Here is a 7,939-nt window from a genome sequence, read left to right on the forward strand (position 1 = left end):
AGCTTTCCTTCACTCAGATGCAACTTTGAAAATCAAATGCGTTCCAGGAAACCTTTTCTTTAAGACAGAAGAAGCTTTTTCTGCCGTCATCTCTGTTAAACTAACTACGCTTCAGTCTTTTTCCGACTCCGATGTCATGGAGTTTAACTTTTAAAATGCTAGCAGAAACATTGTACAGTCTGAGATGGAGCGTTTGGGGTTTTTCGCAATTTCTCCGACCAATACAAGGTTGAACTTTGTGACTTGGGGTGACTCTTGGTAAGATTGGTGGCTATCTTAAATGTTTCTAATTGTGAATAATCTTTGTTATTGTAACGTAGAATGATGTTTGGAAATCACCCTTTAAACTCGTCCCAGAGTAATCGGCAGTAACAAAAGCTCCTCTAAGGTCATTGCTGGAGTCTTTTCGCCTTGACATTACACTAAACCTCACCAGTTTCCTCCTGACCAGCCGACTGACACGACTCCTGCTTTTATAGAGGTGGTCAAACTTGATGGTGACCAGCGAATCATCAGTGTGTACTTAGTTTTCCCGTGACTGTAGACCTGCATGTTGATGCAGAAAGAGAAATAGGCACAACAGAAGTGAAATCCTTGCTCTTCTTGGCAATCAAAAATTATCTCCCATTTTACTCCGTAAATAAAGTTCCTCTTATGAACCAAATAATTCTAACATCTCAAAGGAATTGATTTTCGAAATGCTGATGCTTAGGTTTGATGCTGTTTCTTATGTCCGCTCTTTCATAAATGTGTCCTAACAAACTTGCCCTATGCTTAGTTTCCAATGGTTTCTCTGTTGCCAGATTTGATAAAGAGCCATTTCTCAGCTTGTGGTTAAAAATGACCCGAGACTTAAATTGTTTGGTTCCACTTCTTTCCTTTTTATAATAAATTCCTATCAATTCATAACCCAGCCCATTCTCTCCTGTCGCTTACATGGGACCTTCCTGTAAAATGCTATCAACTGGATACGTTCAGGAGCTGGGACGACTTATAGGAGGGTATTTTCATGGAACTTACCTATAAATATGATAAAAAAATTACCTGTCACTTTCATGGAGTTCCCCTAGAGCTTTCCTAGAAGCTCATCATAACTCATGTTTCTTATGAAGTACTTTCCTGGACTGTAGTATGAAGCGGCTTATAACAGGGTACTTTCATGGAGCTTACTAGAAACTTTTATTCAACTTCCATGAGACTTACTGAGTCCTTTCAGGAACCGGGAACAATCTAGCAGTTTAAAAAAAGTGTGTTTACATTAACCTTTTAGAACCTACTGCCTAATGTTCAAGGATTTCTTGAACACTTTTTTTTACTTTCACAGAACTTGCCAGTAACTTTGGCCTAGCTTTCTTAGAACTTACCGGTACCAGATAACTAGTGTTATTATGCGGTGACGCCCATCAAACGTAGCTGCAACTTTGCTGGAATTCATTTGTACCTTTTAGAAACTTTAAAACGTTCAGTTTTCAGCGACTGACATACAGGAAATTATCCATTAAGTTTCTGGAAATTACAGGCCTTGTTATGTAGTTTTAAATCTGTACGGCAGCTTTTAATGAAAGGAGTGACAGATTTTCTACATTGTTGTTGACAAAACTATTTCTTCTGTGTTTTGCAGGATTTGTTGAGCTGAATAATATGTTGACCACTTTGCTACCCACCGCTGAGCGCAAACTCAGCTTCTGGACCACAAAGTCTGCTTCAGAAAAAGAGAGAAGAGAGAGCGAGCATTGACCTTTTGAACTGAGAGAGCGTTTTCTGGTTAGCACCAGGACTTCTTTTCCTCCTGCACACATATATACAGCTCCTCCACCTTAAAAAAAAAAAAAAAAAGAAAAAAGAAAGAAACTTGCTTAAATGACAGCTACCTTTTTCTGGACCACAGACACTTTTACTTGAACGCCGAGATGGGAAAAAAAGTAAAAGATCCTCCGTAAAATCTACTAATAATGACCAATTCCACTAAACTCTCCAAGGGGACGTGGACGCCAAAAGTCCAACAGGAAAAACAAACTTCTTAAAAACTGAACAGCGGATTGCCGCAGGAGATCCTTCTGAGAGACGGTTTCGGAGGGTGTCTGTTTTTTTTTTTGGACAGCTGACTTTTGAAGGCCAATTTCTAAGACTTCAAGCCACCAGGAGCAAATTGAGAGAGAAAGAGAGCCGAGGGAGGGAATGTGACATTTTCGGGACAGATTTTGGGATGGCCACCTTCAGCTCGGAGTGCCTGTCCGTTTCCAGGGAACACCGTTGCCGAGGAGAGCCGCAGCAACGGATTCCAGGGAGTATTATCCGTCATTCCTTAGTTGTTTTAGGGACCAAAAGACCAAACGTTTTTATCGCTGAGGACTTGTAGCTCTAATATACTCGGACCACCGCATCTCCTTTCGGGTCAGCGTCGCCTGCCTGGAGAGTTGCACTTAAAGCAAGTGTACATTTCGAATATATACAAAACCTGTATATATACATATATATATTGCTGATATGCTTTTTTTGAATACAGGCAGAACTATTTCAGACGACCAAAAGGGGTCTCTCACTTCGCTAGTTTACAATTACGCAAAATGTTTATTTTTGTTCCCCTTTTCGTTTTTGTCTCGGGAGGGATGGCGAGTGCATGGGAGGGGCTGCTCCGTATCACAGCCTTATCTTTTTTAAAACCTCACAGATAAAATAACATCCGAAACGTTTGAAATATACGAACTTGTTTATATTTGCAGTACATATATATGTATAACGAGCATTCAAGCAAATGTATTCATATATATACGGTATATATGGATAATAGATATTAATCACAAATATATGTATTTATATGCACATATTTTATATATGTGCGACTGTACATAGAGCGGCTACTGACTACTTTGAGCTGTTATTTATTTATTTTATTTAGTTTTTTTGTAGATTTTAGGAGTTCGAAGCATTGCTCTGCTTGGGAAGAGAACCGCACATCTGGCAGCTCCCCCAAAACTGCAGGCATTCCTGTCTCTGATAACCTGTATGCTGACACACGACATGTTGCTAAAAAAAAAAGAAAAAGAAGAAAGATTAGCGCGTGTGAGAAAACGTATCTTCTGTAAATATTATCTGAAAAATGCAAAAAGCCACCTCTCAGTAGCAGGCTGTAAGGGAATCGGGCTAAAGAGGATTTTCTTTAGAGGGAAAGGACAATTATCTTCGACTCTATTTCAAAACATATCATGTGAGCTCACACACACACATGCACACGCGCATACACAAACTTCTCTTTGAAACTTGAACCAAAACGAATACGTCTCACAACCCTAGCTCTCTTTTTGCATTCAGTAAAGTGCATGTAGCGTATGGGCTGTCACCACGTCGAGGTGTGCCTTGTCACCTGCAGAATCTGCCATTCAGCACTGTGCTCCCACATTGAAGACAAAAAAAAACAACAGACAGACACAAAGAAACCTGAACACACACTTCTGCAAGCAGCCAATGCGCTATTATGATGTCAAAAAAAAGAAAAAAACAAACCCAGGTGGATCCATATAATTTCTCAGCCATGTGTGGAGAGCTTCAGCGCACGTCAAACGGAGCAAATCGTCCCATCACTGTTGCGTCCACCGGTCTTTGGAAAGAAAACGACACAAAAAAACAAGCATTCAGAACTTAAAGCAGACACACTCTATGAAACGTGGGCATTAGGTGACCTGTCGGCACATAAACTCCTGTAAACTACCTTCCTTCCTCTGGTCGAAGCTGGAGCAAACGAGAGGCGTGGCTGAATGAGGGAAGTGACCGAGCGGTATTTACAGCTATGACGTTATTGTAATGTTGGTCAAGACGTTGGGAATGTGGTGACATTTGTGAGCAAAAAATCTGCTGGTGACACGAAGCATTTGCTTTAAAGATACTCATATCGCCTCATCACGTGTCCCCTTCCAAATGAATACAAAACCACTGCGTGACAGAAAGCCCTGGCAAAGATGCGTAAACAAAGCCTTAAAATAATGGAGACATCGTGACCCGTAATGTCCCACACACTCTGCTGCAATTGTCCAGCAGTAAACTTTTGAGACTTTTTGCTTTGTTTCCTCCCTAGCCGTGCTGCTCATTGTGCATGTTGGCAAGATGCAGGTGCATCGCAACAGATTATAATGTCTTTGAAAAGTTAATATTTGGTTCAAAAAGTCAACCCGACAGATATTCCTGTGTTCAGAAACATCATTTGAACACAGAGTGATGTTTAAGGGGTTAATTTAGCTAACTATGTTGAACAGCAACTGAAACCCCAAAATTTGTTTTATTCAGAAACTTAAAACGACGAGAAAAATGTTTCTGAAACGTGTAAGTTAACGTTACGGCCTGTGAAATCATGAGGTAGACTGCAGAACCTCTTCACTGTTGGACATATGATTATTTAAAATGCACGAATGCAAACACAGAGAGTAATGCAAACCAACAAAATCCACCAACATCAATTTGCTTACAGAGTAGAAAAAATGAAAGTTTACAAATGTATGAGTATTTTTTTTTTTTAAATAAATTAATGACCCAAAGACATTTTTCACTGATATTCCGATTTAATGCGATGCACCTGTTCGGTTTTCGTTCTCCTCCAGCCTTCTAGGTCGTACCTCCAGTCGTCGTTTAAAACTTTTAAACTACTTTTCTTGTAAATATATGCATGTGCACGTTTACGCGGGCAGATCTCTTTTTTTCTTTCCGGACATTTCCCAAATTGTGAAGACGAACAGACACCTGCCCTTCTTGAATGACATATTTTCTTGTATCCGTCCCATTTTGAAGCGTTTATAAGAGAAACGAACCAGAGCAGCAGGGAGCTCTGGATTTAAAGTCCCTGCACCCACAAAAGTAAATGGAAATTGCTTCAATTACGTTTACATTTGCAGGAATCATAAAGGGTGTCAATATTTATGTCACTTTATTTTCCCCTTAGGAAATAAATGTACTCAAATTAAAGATTTATTTTTTTCCTGAATTTCTCAGCTACAGATTATAGTACTGCGATTAAAAAAATAATAAAATTTTAAAAAAAGTATTTTATTGCTTTCTACACATCTTTACCAGGGGCAGCAGTTGGACCTGAAGGACCAGCGCTGGTCTCCTAACTGAATCTGCTAAATGAAGCAAATCCTTCCACTCGGTGCAGCTGCAGTTTCACTTCATGGTTCTTCAGTATAAAGTTTCCTACAGCATTTTACAGAAAAATGCTGCAAACACCTGCTATACACTTCCAAAAGGTCAACAGACGTGGATTTATTGGACTCCCCTCAACGGAGTATACTTAATGAATATTTATAGATATGCATATTTATAAGGCTATATGACACTTTTGGAAGACGATGCTTTCTTTCCGTTAGGTGTCATTACTAGTTTTGGTATGAAATGTTCACTATGCCGGTATCCCGGCGTTTGCGTCTTGCTTTTTTTTTTTCTTTTAGCTGTTTAAATAATTTGACATTTACCTTTAAAATCCAGCGAGAATGAAAAAAAAAACAAAAACAAACAAACAAAAAAAAAACCGCGCCACACATTCTGGGTTGTTACTCCTTTTGTTTTGTTTTTGCGCTGCGCCTAATTCACTATTTACTATTTACGTGTCAGTCAGAGGAACCCAGGTGACCAACATGATCGGGTGCATTAGAATAAACTCCAGCGAGAGCGTCAAGAAAAACGCGGCTCGCCGCTGCGCTGTCTGTCCCTTTTTGACCGGCCCACTGCTGCACCGAGAAAACTTCACAAAAACAGAGAGAGAGAGAGAGAGACGCGTTCACGGAGCTCGTCTGAGCAATCCTGCACGTCTTTTTTAGCCGCGCTTTCACGTTGAGGGACGTAGGAAGAGGTGACGCAGTCACGTGACGCGTTCGTCATCTTCTCTGAATCAAAGCTGCAAGTTTACAGGCTGGGATAAGAAAAAAATAAAAATAAAATAAATGAATTAAAACAAAACAAACTTGGTTCAACAGCAAGAAACAGAGCAGAAGTTTGAATATAAATATATATAAATATATACATAAACCGATGAATATACTGTAAATTATTTCTTTTTTGCTCCGTTTTCTTCTGTACATAGGTTTGCATATTTTATAGGACTTTTACTTCTATCTACAAGGACTGGATAAAGTACTTTAAATACTTTAAATAAATATATATAAATATAAATATATGAATGAAAACAAGATAATGCTCATTAAAACCAGGTACAAAAAGAAAAGGTTAAAAAAGAAAAAAAAAAAAACAGTTGCTAGGTTACAGTGAAACCTGTAGGACTTGACCAAGGCATTTATCCAGAATACAGTCAGGGAGAGCATTGACCTCAGTTAGAGCTTAGACACAGGTTGACCTATTTTATAAAAAACTAAACATTTAAAAAACGTCAGTGGGTTCTCTTCATTTATTTGTTTAGATATTTGTTTAGAAGTCATGTCTGAGATGATATGCATGCTTTCACAGCATTATTTTTCTATGAGTTGGTACGTGACCAAATCTTTTTTTATATGACATGCACGGGCCACCGTCGTGGTCCGCAGATGAATCCTTGTTCCTGCCTTCAGCACTTTTTTGGTGACGGAGAAGAAAAATGTTTAAAAAGAAAAGAAGAAAAAGAAAAAAAAAGGAGCTCCTATTGACCAAGTGATGTCAGAGACAGATTTTAATCATTTATTTATCTTATTTATTGCGTTTTATTTATTTATTTGCGCTGTTTGAGTCAAGATCCGAGCTCTGCCGTCGCCACTAATCCTCGAAGGCGCTAATTTGCATCCCTCTGAATTTAACTTCCTCAAAGACCGATTGTTGTTGTTTTTTTCTTCCTGTCACTAGTGAACTCTCAATGACAATGCAGTATTACACTAAAGCCTTATACATACTGTAACAATAGATCCATGCCGTTATGAAAAGGACTCGTTGTAGTTAGGATTAAAAAGAAGAAAATTAGTCCCCTCTCAGTAGTAATTACAATTTGCTTCTGTCATAAAAGCTTTAAACGTGTGGAAAAAAGAGGTAGTTGTCTAGTTGGACATTTGATCAAAGCAAGGTCATTTACCTGGTGCCGATACGTATTGCAATCAGAACGAATGGTTAAGTTGTTCATCGGTGATTACTGGTTTATTTTCCATTTGACAGAGCTCTGATCTTGTTCAACCCATGTTTTCTGCCAAACAAAATTCAATGATGACTGCACTATTTCATCAACAACAACAACAAAAAAACAAATGAGGAAAAATCTGAATTTATTTATTTTCTTCAGCTTTTACCGATGTGATTCTTTTTTGGGTTGTTTTTCTCTAAGGCTCAGTAGTGTTGCTAGAATCACATTTTACATCATGTGGTTTTCAAAGTGATCTGGAAATCTACTGTATTTCCCAAATTTCAGCACAGATGGAGGGCTGGGAAAATGAATGTTGCATATTAAAGCTTTGCCAGGTGAGCTAAGCTTCTGATTGGGCAGTGCGCTTTAGGCTCCCGCTCCTGCCCCTCCCCCCGTCTCTCCAGACTGCACCATTCTCCGGTCCCCTGGACTCCTCTTTTTGTAATTTTAAATGAATGATGCGTCTCAGCTTAGCCCAATAATAAAGCACAGTCTAGAATATCATAATGTGTGTCGTGTCATAATTGCCGTCGCATCGAGATTCGTTGTTTGCTGGGCGTCTTGCTATTTTCAAGGTATTACAAGGTTTTCAAAAAGTTCTCGCTTCTGAAGCGCTAATATTTTCTGCCATCATTTTTCTATGATTTTAAGTAAAATACCTGAGTTACTTGGGTTTTCTCCAGATGTTTCTGCATACTGCCAGTCAGCTGGCTGAAAAGCAAGCTACGACCAGAAACAAAAGGAGTGGGTGGGGCAGGGTTCCAGTACTAATCAGGTCATTTCAGCACTCAAATATTAGATATTTCTCAATAAATTTCATTTCAAACACAGTCCTGGTTAAGCACTGGAAGCATA

The 7,939-nt window shown here is 39.0% G+C and overlaps 1 protein-coding gene across 7 annotated transcripts in view; it reads left to right on the forward strand.

The window, feature by feature from the left end:
* celf4 (CUGBP, Elav-like family member 4) overlaps positions 1-7,208 on the forward strand; it is a 124,361-nt gene extending 117,153 nt beyond the window's left edge. For all 7 annotated transcript variants that reach the window (XM_028003184.1, XM_028003183.1, XM_028003179.1 and 4 more), the window contains exon 14: positions 1,622-7,208. The gene's annotated coding sequence lies outside the window, so the exon portion shown is untranslated. The remainder of the gene's footprint in view (positions 1-1,621) is intronic.
* The last annotated feature ends 731 nt before the right edge of the window (positions 7,209-7,939 follow it).

The sequence above is a fragment of the Xiphophorus couchianus genome, chromosome 20 (genome assembly GCF_001444195.1).
Source record: "Xiphophorus couchianus chromosome 20, X_couchianus-1.0, whole genome shotgun sequence".
NCBI lineage: Eukaryota > Metazoa > Chordata > Actinopteri > Cyprinodontiformes > Poeciliidae > Xiphophorus > Xiphophorus couchianus.